A 16,655-nucleotide genomic window follows, 5' to 3' on the forward strand; every position below is an offset into this window, starting at 1 on the left:
CTTGTAGACCTAATTCTGACCAAAAAAGTGAACACACGAAATAATATAAATGCACAAAAGAAGCATCATCATATTCTAAAGCTGATGGTTTGAGCATTAAAAAAAAGCATGTACAGAGTTTAAATTTGAAGGTATTTATATGGATTACAATCAACACATGGAAAACCTGAATGAAATTAAACTGAAATATCACTTATGAACACGATATTTCGTAATTAGGAAAAACTAAAAAACAAAAAACTATGAAAATGAAATAGAAATATTACACCTGATTAGCATTATTTTATACGAAATATGTAAAAGTGACAAAAAGTAATTTTTAAGCACAATGTTATTTTGTTACAAACATAAAATAATATTATAATTTATAAAACGTAAATATATTATATTATTATAGATCAGGGGTTGGTGATTTTGTACCATTAGAGTATAACTTCTAGGAGATGTGAAGTTTATTTATACACATTAATTTTTTATACTTATACCATGTGTCTACGAGTAAAATTCTTGATTTACATCAATTGTAGCAGTATTTATGATTTTAACACAATTTTGTTAATTTATATGTTTAGGTTGGGTTTTCTAATCTGCAATTCAATTTTTTTCTAGCGTTCTCTGTAATTGTGTATACCTTTTTTTTTTACAAATTCCACAATGCCTATATGACCCAGGTATTATATTTATATTTACATAAGTTGTCAACTTATACCAACCACTTGTTGTTATTTTTTTAGTAAAACTACATAATATTATTTTCATCAACACCAAATTATGATATGATATATCACACCTATTTTAATACGGCTTACTGGTAAATATGCATATTAATAATATGATAAGGGTATGTGCCAAAAGGCATTTAACGTACTCACCTTGACATGAGGATTTATAAGTAGGTAACATATACAACCCGACGGATGTAAACGTACCACAATCATCACTTGTATGTAGATATTGTCAAAACTTTACCGTCGGCCATTAATTATAATTCTCTGCTGTTCAGTTTCATAAATGGTGAGGAAAGCGGTCAAGGGTTATGATAATGTTTTGAACGATATTCTATTCTACTTTATACATTTAACATGATATATCATGTAGTACCTATATGTTATATAATATGACACAATACGTATTAGGTATGGACTCAGTGCTTGGATTGGAGGTGATGTGTGGGGGGGGAGGAGTAACCCTTATGTCTTAAAAATATTTTAGCGTTTCCCTCCTAATTATGTATTCATCAACAAGAAATTTAAATCTTTAGGTACACAATTTTTAAATTTTTTTTTAAAAGCACTGGGGATGGTGGTTTATAAGTGCACTAATATTCACTGTAATATGATGTGCCAACAATAATATAATTAACTTTTTGTTCGATTTGTTCGTATTTTGATATTGTTTGGTATTTTATGTAAAATATTGTACCTACACGGTTACACAACATAATATTATTATGTAGCCTGGTATAGACCACTGATTTTTCTCAGTCACGAAACGTATCATTGGACAGTATCACTAATACCTAGATGGGAGACAACCCGGGTCTTTAGTTATAAATCCTCACCACAAATGCACGATTTCTGAACCAACCGTACCGCTCTAAAATGCTAATATCCATAGTTTCCGGGCTTAAGTTCAATAAAACAATAGAATAAAAAATGTAATGTATTATTGATCATGAGCAAATATGTAATTACTCGTAACTATCAAATATAGTATAAACAACCGTTAGTCAAAATACTTTCATTGTATATGTCATTATTTTATCAATTTATGTGTTTATTTTTAATTCTGGTGATGAACATGGTTACAAGTCACGCGATGCATTTATAAAGCAACACATGACAATAATAAAATATATTGTATTGTAATCGCGATTTTTGTGTTGGTTTTTTTTTTTCATTTATAGTGACAAACGATAAAATAATTTAGTTTTAATTTCTAATTGTAGCTATAATTAACCATTAAAGTAATAATTAACTATAACCTATCCAGTACTATTTCGACTAAATGTCACGAACCTTAAAACCGTAATTTTATTTTATTATTATTATTTTTTTTTTTTTTTTTGTATAAAACGAGAGTGGTGTACTGCACATTCAAAAAAGAAAATATTGAAAAAATTACAAAAATTTCAAAAATTACAAAAATTATAAAAATTAATAATTAGAAGTAACAATAAGCACCATAGATTTTATTTACTTTTTAATAATAATAAAATTAACAGTGTTTAATTTTCTACTCGTTTTAAAATAAAATAAAATAATATTGTTAGCTGCATATTTGTTTAAATTGTATTTTATTGACATGAAACAAATCCTTATTATTTCCAAGGGAACACTTTTATGATACCTAATTTGTAATTGTAGATATGCAAACCAAGAATATTACCAGGTCAATAATTGGTAATTATTACCATTAATGGTTTAGTATAGGTAGTAAAAATATAAAAAGTTCATAAAATATGATATTTTACATATTATAAAAAATAAAAATTATTTTCCGAATTTTATCAATATTTAAGTATTTTGTTTTCTAACAATTCAATAACACAAGATTAATGCATACAATAAGATACTCCGATCTTGAATGTATAATAAAATGCAATATAACAGATTATTCATCGCTCAAAATAGTTAAATTTTTAAATTTCAAATGAAAATTCAGAAATATGAAATTCCTAATCAGGCTTTTGTAGCAGAACATTAAACCCTCTATGGTATTTTGTTCTTTTTATAACCATAAATTAAGTATCATTCACTAACTAATCGATATTGTACGTATTATACACCTAATTTAAAATTCAGTTCAAATATCACATGGGAATTTATTTGGCTGGTGCATTGTAGCTAATATAAATATAATATATTCATGTGAATATATAAAATCCATTATTGCATACCTACTACGATAAATGTTTTTAGTTTTTGATCAAAAACTTATTACGTATTCATCTGCTGTAATCGATTTTATTTAATTTTAAAATATTTAAAAAAAGTTATTAATATAATGAAATTATCAAAATTTACCGAAATTAGTTTGTTATACATTTGTTTATCTTATCTTGATTGTATTTGTTGAAGTTCAAAGTAATTCACTTTATTTTGGTCACCTATCTTAATAATATAATAATTATTGACGTGCAGCTTCTTATCCAAATAATATTATGTTATGACGTGTTTTCTATTACCAAATATTAATTATATTGTTATGCAAGTACATTTTATCATAACTTTTACAATCACATAATGAAGCAGTACACATTATAATTATTTTGACAATGAGTTAATGAGAAAACAAACTTTTCACTCAGACACTCCTTAAGTTTACCCTTCAGACATTTATTTTTCATTAACACTATTTGTAATCAACCAGTTGGAGTTGATAATGTTATGCCAATAGATGATGTTTCGCTCTTGCAGTATTATTTTTAACGCATATATATGTATATGCCATCTTATTTATACTATATGTATACTATCTTCACTATACGACCTCATGCGTATTAAACATCCATAATACAATTCGAAACAAATCTAACATTTTAAGAACACAGTTCAGTATTTGCATGGCATAAACTTTTCACCGCTTTACTAGTAAAACAAACCGTAGTTTGTGAAGTGTGTAATGTCTATATTGTGTGATTCAAATATTTGAGCGAGGTCGGACAAAGTTTTATACGCTTTCCATACGTCGAATGATGTGATATACAATACGCGTGTTATTTCATACCTACTATTGTAGACGTGTATTGTGTATTGAAAATATTACGATCAATGAACGGTTATTTCTTCACATTTATATTAAATATCTTAGCCAATAATAATACTAAACATAGTATATATCAATAATTAATATTTTATTTTTGTTCGAGTTGCTCACGTTAATGATCTGAATGTAGTTTCATTATTACATTTTAACAGACTTTTCTCCTCGTACGTCTTAATGATAATTATTGTTGTACACTTGTGCGTATATGCATATCTTTTAGTAATATATTTCGATGTGGAACATTGGTAATCGAGTTAATTTGAAAATTTTGCACTTAAATCGAGGGCGGGCTGGCTGGGGTAACGAGTGGGTGATCTCCTCCTGGGCCATAGAATTTTGGACTGATTTAACGAAAGTATGCATAAGTACTTTCTTTTTTCTTTTTTTAATATTGATTGTGTTCTGTAACTAAGTAAAAAAAATAAAAATAAAAATAAAAATAAAAAAGAGGAAGAAATACCAAAGAAATAAGTATTAAACCAAAAATACTGTTTTTGGATTTTATTACTACCTACCTAGTTCAAAATTTAGGCCGAATCATTTGTTTCCCCGAGCTGATTGTTATTCCCAGTTTATTTCTAACTTAAGAAAATTTACATTTTTATTTTCAAACTACAATAAGTTTCGAAATTATATTAGACAATTTAAAACTAAAAACACGATTTTTACTCATTATAATGGTCTTATGCACATGGTAATCGAATAATCAATTAGAAATAATTAATTAGTTTCCATATTGAAATACAGTACACTCCTTTCACATTACAGGTTGGTCCATGGATTCTAGTGGGATAATGGATCGGATGTGTTTTAATATTAAATTGTAAAATAATTTATTATGATTTAATTATGGATACAATATTATGAGTATAGTATCATGTTCATTGATTATTTAAAACTTAATAAACTGAATAAACTATATTATACCTGCAACGGCTGCAACGCGGAAAAAATTTAATTATTTTAAAATTGTATTACAGACATTTAAAAATGCAAATAATATACAGTATCTTATGTTTATTAATTATACAAGTAATATCGTATTATCCATTTCATATTTAAAGCGTATTATAAACTGAAAATTGTATTTTTTCCAATATTTTCAAAGATAGTATGTGAATCCAATATTAAGTTATATTTAAAATATATTCAAAAAATGGGTGATCAAAAACTAATATATTATAATAAAAAGAAAAAATAATATTATTTACCATATTATAATAATAATGTAAGATACATTTAGTTTATATTCTAGTTAACATACCTAAGGATATGATGTTCAACCGTTCTTTTAAGTGCTGCTACTACATACACTATACCAAGAACAACACTAATAATATGATGATCCATTACAAATATTCGTGTTACATATTACATAATATAACGACGATAATAAAGAACTTAATACGTATCTCTATTTTAGAAATTAGTTGGAAATTAGAAATTATAATATAACCACTTTACGTTACTCACCACAATAAACACTGATAAAAAACAATTGAAATTCACAAAGTTGAAAAAAAAAATAGAACTTTATATAAATGTAAAAGTGTCTTTATGATTTACAGTTTACACTACCTCGTTTGATTACAGGGTACCTAATTCGACTAAGTATATTATTATTTAAAACTAGTACATTGACTTACGACGTGATACTTTTTATTTTCAAAAGCAACAGACAACAGTGGAGTCAATTAAAAACGATCGTTGGTTTGATAATGGATCAAGCAAAATTAAAAAATTAGAAATTAAGTTATATTACAAAATAAAATGTTTTATGTTTGATGATTATTATAGCGTCATTAAAACAAATTCTTCGCTATCTGGTTCGCCTGAAATGTTGTACTTGATATTTATTGTTGTCCACTCTGTACTGAAACCGGACAAGCCGGTGTGTAATTTTAATGTACTAAATGTATTGCTTCTCATAAAATATAATTTTATTCTATATTCTATGGTAGCTATTATCAATGAATTTTACTGATTAATATTTTGAAAAAGACACATCGTACCTCGTGCAAGGTTAAAAACAATTACATCACAATATAATGTGGTAATTTGTGGCGAATAACACATTATCTGTAACTAAAAATAATATTAAAATAAAATAAAATAATATCTAGAAAACCCAATAACAGTGTAAAAGTCAATTTATTATGCAAATTATTGGTAAGACCATAATATTATGATTACGAAAACAACAGTCACAGTTATTGTAGTCATAGCATCCATATTATAATTTATACGGCCAGGCGAGCAACACCTATAATATATATAATAATATAATATTACGTTTTAAAGGTCGTCATAGCAGACTGTTACTCTTTATAATTTGACTTATAGCTTTGAAACTAATCACAACTTTCTCCATTAAAAAAATCTACATACATATTTAAATAACCATATTTTGTTCTACCATTTTCAAAGTTTCTTTCGGTAAATAGTTTAGTTTAAACTAAATGATTTTATATCATTCCAATTCCTGTAAAGTTTCGAATAAATATTAAAAACACTCGTTTCATATTATTATAACTATTGTCCATACAAAATAATTCATCATAACTGCAATTAATAACGAAGTTATAATGTTAACTGCAGCTGTGTTTAACTCATTAACATTTTGATCATCTAATGTAGCTATTAAAAGTTTCAGTTAATTATAACTAATTTATTTACGATGTTCTATAACAGTATTATAATATTTTGGTATAGGATTTTAAAACAAGTATAGAACCCATTATGATCTAATCCTATTTTATAACATAAGAGTGATGCAATTATTTAATGCGTGGACCTCTCACTCTCTCATCAATGACAGAGCAAAAATGCATTTTGGCAACACTTTATTTTCACAGCTGCAGCTATTAAAAGACTGCAGCCATTATACGTATACGTCAATATGACAACGCTGATATTTATAATAGTTACCTGTGGTCTAAGTATCAAATTGTTATAATGTTATGTATTAATTAAAATAATAATATCAATAAAAATCACCTATGTTAAGTGTTGGTTAAATTGTATTCTATTTTAAATTCTGAGATGAGTGAAGTCGACGAATACACCTATTGATTTTACGAAGTGTGTTTTTGTTGTGTGTATATATGTATACACAATCTATAATAGAAAAAATGTTTTAATTATTAACTTCAATATCATTTCTGGTATGAAAGTGAATAATGCTAGTTTTCATTCATACGTCCCCCGTTACCTACGCAAATACACGACCGTTATTAGAAACCTGCACTTTTCCACCATAAGTAATGACATTGCAAATGCTTTGGCTGAGTTGGGACACTCAGTAAACACATATACAACGTAAAAAATAAAAGCAAATACCCTCTACTCTTATTCTTTGTGGATATTTTAAAATGAGACTAAAGTATTGATAGAAAAGCCGCATGTGAAGTGACGTGGCCAACCACAATGTTACAACTGCCAAATCTATGGGCATACACAAAATAAATACAAACATGAACCTAAATGCGTTAAGTGTGGTGAAAACCACCCTACTAACGAGTGTTCCAAATATCAACACAGCCCTGTCAAATGTGCACTTTGCAATAATAGGAACATAGTGCAAACTTTAAAGAATGTCCAGTTCACAAAGCTGCTTTAAAAAAAAAAAAAAACTATCCCAAGAGTCCCTTAAGTAAAGAACTCTGATTCCAACACCTATCTTAAAACTAAATCTTACACCAAAAATCAAAACTCACACACACGAAACACAAAATCACCGATATTTTTTCAAGTATATTAAATTTAAACTTACTAATTAGTCCCCTTGTGACCCTTATCTAATCATTCTTAAATGAGCTTACAGCTAATGGCAGTATTTTATAACCTTGTTCTCATTAAAATTCACGTCAAATTTTGTTCAGTTATCATATATTAATACATCTTATCTCTATTATTTTTATCATTATATTATTTAAAAATATCTATACCTAAGCAATTAAGACTTGGTAAAACTAATAAAACATTGCAAAATTGTATAGTTATTTATATACTTATAATAGAGTGTGATAAACTGATATACTGACATCTGTCACACATTAATATATTAAATTTAAAAAAACTGCATTGCTGCCTATTCATCTTCATATTTTAACCAAATTTTTTGAGCATGTCTGAATGCTTTTTTTATTGAATGTATTGTAATGACTTAAATATTTATAAATGTTATTGTGAAAGTTTTAACGTACCTATTTACATATGTCATAAATAAATAATAACGTTACCACGAAACATCTGCGTTAGACTTCCTAAGAGCCTCGTCAATCACTGGCCAACCAAAGGGTGTTAAATGTATTCTTCACGTCCGGGGTAACCAAGACGCAGAGGTCTTTCTGACTGGCAACTGACGCGGCTTGAGCGGCAATGCTCAGTACTTTATCCGCAGCCGATTCGGTGCTAACACCCTTACGGAAGCCGTACTGATTTCCGGCTCTCCTCCGGCCACTGTGCTCGTCAAGGTGAGACACCAGATATTTTCAACAACATCAAATTAAAATTATGTATATATATACCTATACTTATAAATACGACATAAGATTGAACTAGAAATGTAAAAATACACTATAAGATAAAAATAAAATAAAATAAACAACACTGGTGAATAAAATAAAATAAAGGAGTTGTTAATTAAAAATATGGTCTTGTTTAATTCACAATAAGATTAATTGACAAAGAGTTTTAATGGACTAATCAGTAATTCATAGAAATTCCGTAAGTAGGTACCTACCTAATGAGTTTAATTCACTGAGTCCAATGTTCAATAAAACTAATTAATTTTGACGGTATTTTCGATTTACTGATGTGTAACTATACCACTGGCTATTCCAATGACTAACCCATTCGTAAATAGAAAGTATAGGTATAATATGCAAATATTTTGTAACTATGGTAAAAAATGTATATGAAATAACAATTCAAAAATAAAAGCACATAATTCGCCTCTCTGGAACAAGACATTAAAAATAAATTAGGAATTTATTAATTTTGACTTTTTGATTTACGGCTACTTTCGAGCAGTAAAAAAATTAATTCTATTGAATACAAAAGCTCCAATATCCAATATCGTTTTTAGCGATGCCACCAAAATTATGTCTGTATTGAATTTTCAAATAATTTTTAAAGCAACAGAGCCATATTGATAACTCTGTACATCAGTAACCTATGTGGATATGTTTTTTAATTTTTCTAATTTATCACCGAAATCAAAACTCAAGTCTGCCTTGGTTCGATTTTTGGAGTTCCTTAGTTAAACTTATTTTTGTGTGATAAAATTATGTTGAGCGAAAAACAGTAATATTTTGCGTTATGGTGATATTGCATTGCATAATTTGTGATATTGCAGTCGTAATATGGAATACGTCAGACTTGTATTCAAATAGAAATTTTTATTGCCACATCTTAAAATATTGCATTCTTGCATTCACATAAAAAATTGTAAAAAACCATAAGTTTAATTTTTTGGGTTTAGGAGAGTAGATCTATTTCATAACATTTAATAAATTCAAGATTTAAAATACCTATGAATATAAGTATTTACATTTTTAGTTTTAAATACATAGATTAAGAATTCTTTAAAATATCGTAATTATAAACTTAAAATCGATTATTCTGAACACTATAAATTTTGAGTTTTGAAAATCTCGTTGTACAGCCATTAGCCACAGTTTCCTTATATAATATGAATTGATATGATATTACTTTAAAACACGCGTGAGATATTCTATTCTTAATCGATATGTTGTACGCGAGAAAAGCAATACTATCCTAAAAGTAAACTATTGTTACTTACCTTACATCTTATAAGAATAATAAAATACGATTTAATGCATTACCTACCTATATTTCAATGATTTGACATGTTAATATGACATATATTTTTATGTAATTTGTAAAAATTATTAAACTTCGATATTTTCCAACTATAAAAATGAAATACACCCATACCTTAAAAAAATAGCTTAAAAATCAATATTTTGAGTTTCAGAGTTGAGTGTCCAAATAAATTGAAAAAGCAGTCTACCAAGACCAATAATTTGTATAAAAATAAATGTATTGATTAAAAATATTTGAAGGTATAAAACATTATAATTTGCAATGCGTGAAAATAATACTCCAAGGTATTTGTAGAATTTTAACTTAGAACATTATAAAAGTAGAATAACATTTACATAATACATAATAGGTAGTTATAATGTTTTTTATCAGAAAAATTGTCTAAGTCAGTAAACATCTTGTAGATTATGCACATATTATTCATTATATATTTATATTTTTATACATCATATGTCATGTCAATAATATTATAATATAGTTATAATATGGACATTTTAAAATAAAAGCAGTATCATAAAAGGAAATAATAACCCCTTTGTAAAAGGATAATTCAAAATCTGCTTTTATTCTCGAGCTAGCTATACCAAACATTGTAAAATGGATAAAAAATTGTAATCTTAATGTGGAATCTTATTTTAATTTCAAAATAGTATATTTGCGTTTTATTTTAAACTTAATATCAAAAGTAGTCATTATTATTATTAGTATGATATAAAAAAAATAAAAATAATAAAAATATGTACCTATATATACTTCCTATATATACTTCCTATACCTATTCAAACAGATCGTTTTTTGAATGCATTACCTACTTTTCTTTAAATAAGCGATACTTATTAAAACACAGATTTCCTTCAATGTATTATGACTTATGAGTAATGACATTCGAACAGATAACCTGCCATACTTGATCATCCTAAGACACGTGTCTTTATGCCACAATCACTTCAATTGTCTATACAACAAAATACGTAGTACGTGATAACGTAGAATTAGTAATCTTCTATATATAAAAATATATAGGGATCCCCTGTTTCCTTTGGTCATCGCATCACGCGTGAACGGCTGAAGCGATATCTCTAATTCTTTTTTTTTCTGTGGTTGTAATTGTCAGGAGAATGTTCTTATGTAATACAATTTTAGAAAAATCTGAAATATAAATACGGAATCTGGATGTAAAAATCAACAACAATAACGTCACTGTCTAGCAAGAAAATAAACTATATTTTTGTTCATTGTAAGGGTCACTTTTAGTTATGATTGAATATAATAGTTGCAGACCTTTTATTATATTTAAACCATAACAACAAAAATAAGAATTAGTGAAATCCAAAAAATAATGAAGAATACAATAATTTTCTTTAATTTCTAGTTGAATTTTCGTTTTTGAAAATTCCAGCAATTAGACTTACAAACTTAAGTCACAAAACTCGCAATGCTGCGAGTCAAAGGTATGCAAGAGCAATTCAAACTGCAAACGGGCTACGCTAAGCGCGGAATGAAGTTGAACGGAATCGAAATCAACAGCATAGAAATATTGCGTTTAACCCCTATCGAGCTGCATTCAATTATAATGTGGATATCAATTACAGTTCACGGCAAATCGTTGTTATTGGACCACTAAACTTAATTGTGTTTCAATATTGCAAAGCATTTATGGTTAAACATTTCCCATCAACACTGATTGATTTATTGAACAAATATAAAGATCACATGGCCGAAGATATATTACATCAAAAACGTCTTAGAACATCAAATGCAAATTTCCAAATTAACGAAGGAATGTACAATGAAGCATAAATTTTAATTGAAGACATGTGCTTAATGCTTACCAACAAAGGTTAGGTCTTTGGAAGCATTAGACCGCACTGCAAGATTTACGAAAGAACCAAAATCGGTTTGGTGGTGCAATGATTTTATACCACAATCAACGCCAGCTGACGAACTTAACGCATGTTTAAATTCATCCATTTTATGGAAAGACGTTAACACGCTCAAAATTAAATATGAACATGCGAGTCGAATCGTAGAACGACCAATCTGGAGAAGTTTTTTAAAAACAATTGCTCGATATTGGTAATAGCAAAATACCTGTTGACACGTCGTCTGAAAACATCATATTTCCTACCAATTTTTTTTCACTTTACTGAAACTAAAACCGAACTCATCAAGAAGGGTTTTCCAAACATTGCTCAAACTTTCAAAAATCATGTATGGTTAAACGAAAGAGTGATATTGGCTGCAAAAAAATGTTAATGTCGACGAAATTAATTTTCAAATTCAAAACAAGATATATGGCAAATTAATGACATACAAATCGATTGATTCCGTTGCTAATCAAGATGATGTTGACAACTATTCAACGGAGTTTTTAAATTCGCTGGAATTGCCGAGATCTCATAATCTGCAATTAAAAATCGGATCGGTAATCATTATGTTGCGGAATATAAACCAGCCACGTCTTTGTAATGGCACCCGACTTGTGGTGAAAAAATTAATGAACAACGTAATCGAAAGCCATAATTTCGAAAGGAAAGTACAAAGGCGAAGACGTTTTGATTCCACAGATTCCTTTGATTCCGAACAGCATGCTATTCGACAGGTTGCAATTTCCAGTGCGGTTAGCATTTGAAATTTCGATAAATAAATCCCAAGGGTAGTCTTTAAGCGTTTGTGGCATCAATCTTGAAAATTCCTGTTATTCACATGACCAGTTATATGTCACCTTATTCCGTGTCGGAATACCAACAAAACTATTTATAGTATTTATATATGGCGCAAGAAAAATATATATCATAAAACATTAGAATAATAAACATTTTTTGAAGTATTTTTTTTTTTTATTAATTATACCAATTGGAATTCAATATTTATAATTAAGACAGGATCACTACGTCTGTCGGGTCAGCTATTATAAAATATAAATCAATGTTTTTCTTTCTTTTTTAATTCTGGTTCCCGGGTGTTTATAACAACCACGGCTGTCAAAAAGAACATTACAATGACATGTAGTTGGTGAACTTAATGTTATTATAATAAAATACAAGGCTATGGTATTAAAAACTTTAGAAATCAGGCACTGCAAATAAGAAACTATAAAAACAGCCGAAAACTATATAGCTCTATTAGCTTATAAAAGTAATTGGACTCGATGTGACCATCGATCCCTAAAACTACAATAATAATAAAATAAAAATGGTACATTTTGTTAACTACTGTAAACAGACCTTTTGTATAGTATATACTGCACCAGAATTGCGCAATAATTTTAACCTTGAAATACATTTTTTACGAAATGACACATATTGTACAGCAAGTCAATTAAATAATAAAACACTGCATTCTCAGTTTAAACGTTCGCTAAAAATATTGTGTACCTATACACAATATCGTATATTATTCTAAATCTCTATTAAAAATTAGAATTTTTTGGTTCACAGTAAATTCACATAATGAATAGTATAAAAATATTTAAATTTATGATTTATCTAAAGATAAAAAAATATTGTGTTCAAATTTAAAACTTCATAAATTATAAGTAGGTATATTATAAAATATTAAATGTTGCGATACTTAAACATATAATATTGGTAGATATATAAAATACACAGAGACACAACTAGATAACAATCAGTCACACTCGGGTAACCCACGGTACTAAATTGAAATGTTTAATAAAAAAAAAATTATAAATAATTAAATACCTAGCACAAATTAACACGAGACCTATGCGTCCCAAAAACGAATAACTGTATTTTAAGAATATCAAATAAAATGCAGGTTTTCTTTATAATAATATGCGAATAAACATTTCATACGTTCATAATAGATATTAATGTAGCAGCGAAAGCATGAAGCCATAGTTGATTAATATATGAATTAATGATCCATGCCCCATCCCTTATTACAGTCTACAATCATTAGTCTACAAAGTAATATTTTAATGATTCTAAAGTTTTAAGCTTACTATTACTAGGATCCCCCTCCTTAGTCTCTACTCATCTATTCAATATGTCTTCAGCTTTTAAGTATTACACACAATACACATATGTCTCTATTCCACTTCCTTCCCTCAAAATATATAATAGTGACAAACAATTTAAATGATTAAAACTACGTTACTATTTACACAAAAAGACTATAAATAAAATTAATCCTACGTTTAACTAATATTTTAATTATATTATAAATATAATTCGTGTTTCCTTTATGAATAATAGTAAAACAAATAGTTGATTTTTTACGTATTTATTATTAAATTAATTCTTTAATTGTTAAATCAAAATATGCACTTATTGTAAAGTCCCCCAAAAAATATCTCTATGAAATATAAGGTAGGTATACTTAAAATGATACATAATACTACTTTAATGTGTAACTACTACTAAATTCTTTAGAAAAAGTATTTAAATAAAAAAATGCGTTATTAAAAACTCACTCAATGTTCTAAATCACTAAAGATTCAGAGTATAATTTTAATTTTCTTATTAAAACAATCATAATTAAAAAATTAATTTGAAATCTTATGCTTTAATAAATCACTAAGGTTTCAAGGTACTGATGAATTTTTAGTTTTTTTCTTTTTTTTTTTTGTTATATATTATTATTTCTTTTAATTTTATACTGCCCGTAATGTAATCTCATCAAAGTGTAGTAAGTAATAATATAATTTATTAACGAAGCTGTATTTAGTAATACCATAAGCAGTAGTTACGTATATTGGTTGAAACATGGTTCATAACTGAATTAGTAAATACTGAACTAAAATGCTAGAGGCTCTGTTACCTTTCATCAGATCTCAAGTTGTAATTTGAATTCCTGCAACAATGTCAAAAACTTCAATTCAATAATTAATAATATATACTAATAATAATAATTATTATTATTTTTAATAATATATACCTACTTAATAATTGAGTATATATTTTAGTAATGCCTTATTAGTTATTAATATTACTACATATCTTAATAAATTGCATATTTATACTACATTTTTATTGTATAATCTAAACTCAAAATTATGTAATTTAGTTAATTTATATTATTTAAAACTGTTAACAATCTAAACTTTTACACTACAAAATGTTTATAATAATAATAATAAAATATTACGAGTAGAGGTATATGGGTAAAACAAAATTAAGTACCTACCTAATTTCTATAGACACAAATTTATACAAATAGGTAGGTACATTTAAAAATGTATTTTTTTGTTCATAGGTAGGTACTCAGATAACGATTGAATGTAAATTACTTTGGTCTTCGCTACAATTATGAATTAAAGGCATTTGAGTATATAGGTATATCCATTCGCTCAATATCGGACAAAACTAATATAAGCTATAAAAATAGGAATATATTATGGTGGTTAAAACTCACAAACTTTCTAATGCGTATGTTGCAATTACATTCCTTAGACATTATAGTGAGTTGTTATACCTTAGAAATATTATAGGCACCATGTTAAATAAATGAATCCATAGTGCAATGTTTTGTGACCATGTATCTATATAGTACAAAACGTGTTTGGGCTCATATTAGAAGGTATCGTAGGTACATAGAGGGACATTAAATAAAACTTTTTTATGGTCTCTTGCCTTGTACAGTTTTACGATTGAAATTTAAAATTCTTACCGTCAAATTGTATTATTATTTAATTCAGCCTACGACTCGATGTCACCGCAAACTCATAAATAATGAACCATAATAATGGTATATTATACTATAAAGTTCTATATATTCTTATGCTCGTAGTAATGTAGTATATACCTGAAAATTGAAATGAACCCAAACGACAGAAACTTAATATACCCAGATCACCGATGATTCCCGAGCTTTGGAGAAGTAATTTCAATATTTAAATACACAACCAAAATTTGAGTCGGAAATGAAGGACCATTGATTACACAACGATGGTACGCAGAAACAAATAATTTTTTTTTTTTTTGTATCAAGACCGCAAATACGAATTTAAAATAAAAAGTTATATTAACTTTACTCGAAAAATAATACTTATAATGAAAATAATTTTCATTTAATATTAAAATATGTTAATCTTTTATAAAAAAAACTACATCAAATGTATGGAATAAAAGCAATAATAAAGTGCCGAAATTATTCTAAAACGCATGTTCGATCATGAATTTCCTCAACAATAGAATTTTGAACAGTTTTAACTGATAAGATGAGCTTAAAACCAATTCGCGTTTTACTGGTTAAGTCAAACAATAAAGTATAAATAAAGAATGATTTTGATATTTTTTTCAAAAAATAAAATAAACTCATGAATTTTTTATGCTGTTAAAAGAAATATTAAAACTTTAATTCGCAAAATACACAACTGCTTAAAACACACAGTAAATATTCAAACTGGTGAACAACACACGATTATTAATATTTCTGACATTTATTTTGTAATAGACGTTTTATTACGGATTTTAATTTACGAACTATATGTAAATACCTATACCTAATAATAGGTTAACGAATAAAAAAACATAAAAGCTTTACTGTCACGTGGTATCCAGAAAGATTAATCTTGACTAATGTTTGAAAAGTTGTTATCTTCCTTTTATTTTTTTCCAACTGATTTTCTCTCATCATAAAAATACTCAGAATAATTTGAACTAAAACTGGCTTAAATAATGGGTTAACCAACTCATCTGTTTTTGTTTTTTTTTTTACTTCAAATGTTTTTCCTAAAAATTTTGCATTTAATGTTTACATTTTTGAATTATATTTTGGCCTGAACTTTGTCCATAATTCTGCGACGAATTTTAACTGTACACTTTACCGAAGACCAAATTAGTATTTCATACAAAATTAACTAAATGTAGAACAATTCATTCAATTATATAATAATACACACAATTTGGATACATTATAATATTATATATACCATCTGTAATATTTTAGCGTTCGCTTGATTTATCCAATCATTTTGCTGATATGCTGATATTATAATCAGACTGCTTTGGATTTCGAACAACGTTAGGTATAGAATGTTGCATTATTGTTATTGTGGGTCTATTCACAAG

The sequence above is a fragment of the Diuraphis noxia genome, unplaced genomic scaffold (assembly GCF_037042655.1).
Source record: "Diuraphis noxia isolate RWA-SAM2 unplaced genomic scaffold, SU_Dnox_SAM2 contig0005, whole genome shotgun sequence".
Lineage (NCBI taxonomy): Eukaryota > Metazoa > Arthropoda > Insecta > Hemiptera > Aphididae > Diuraphis > Diuraphis noxia.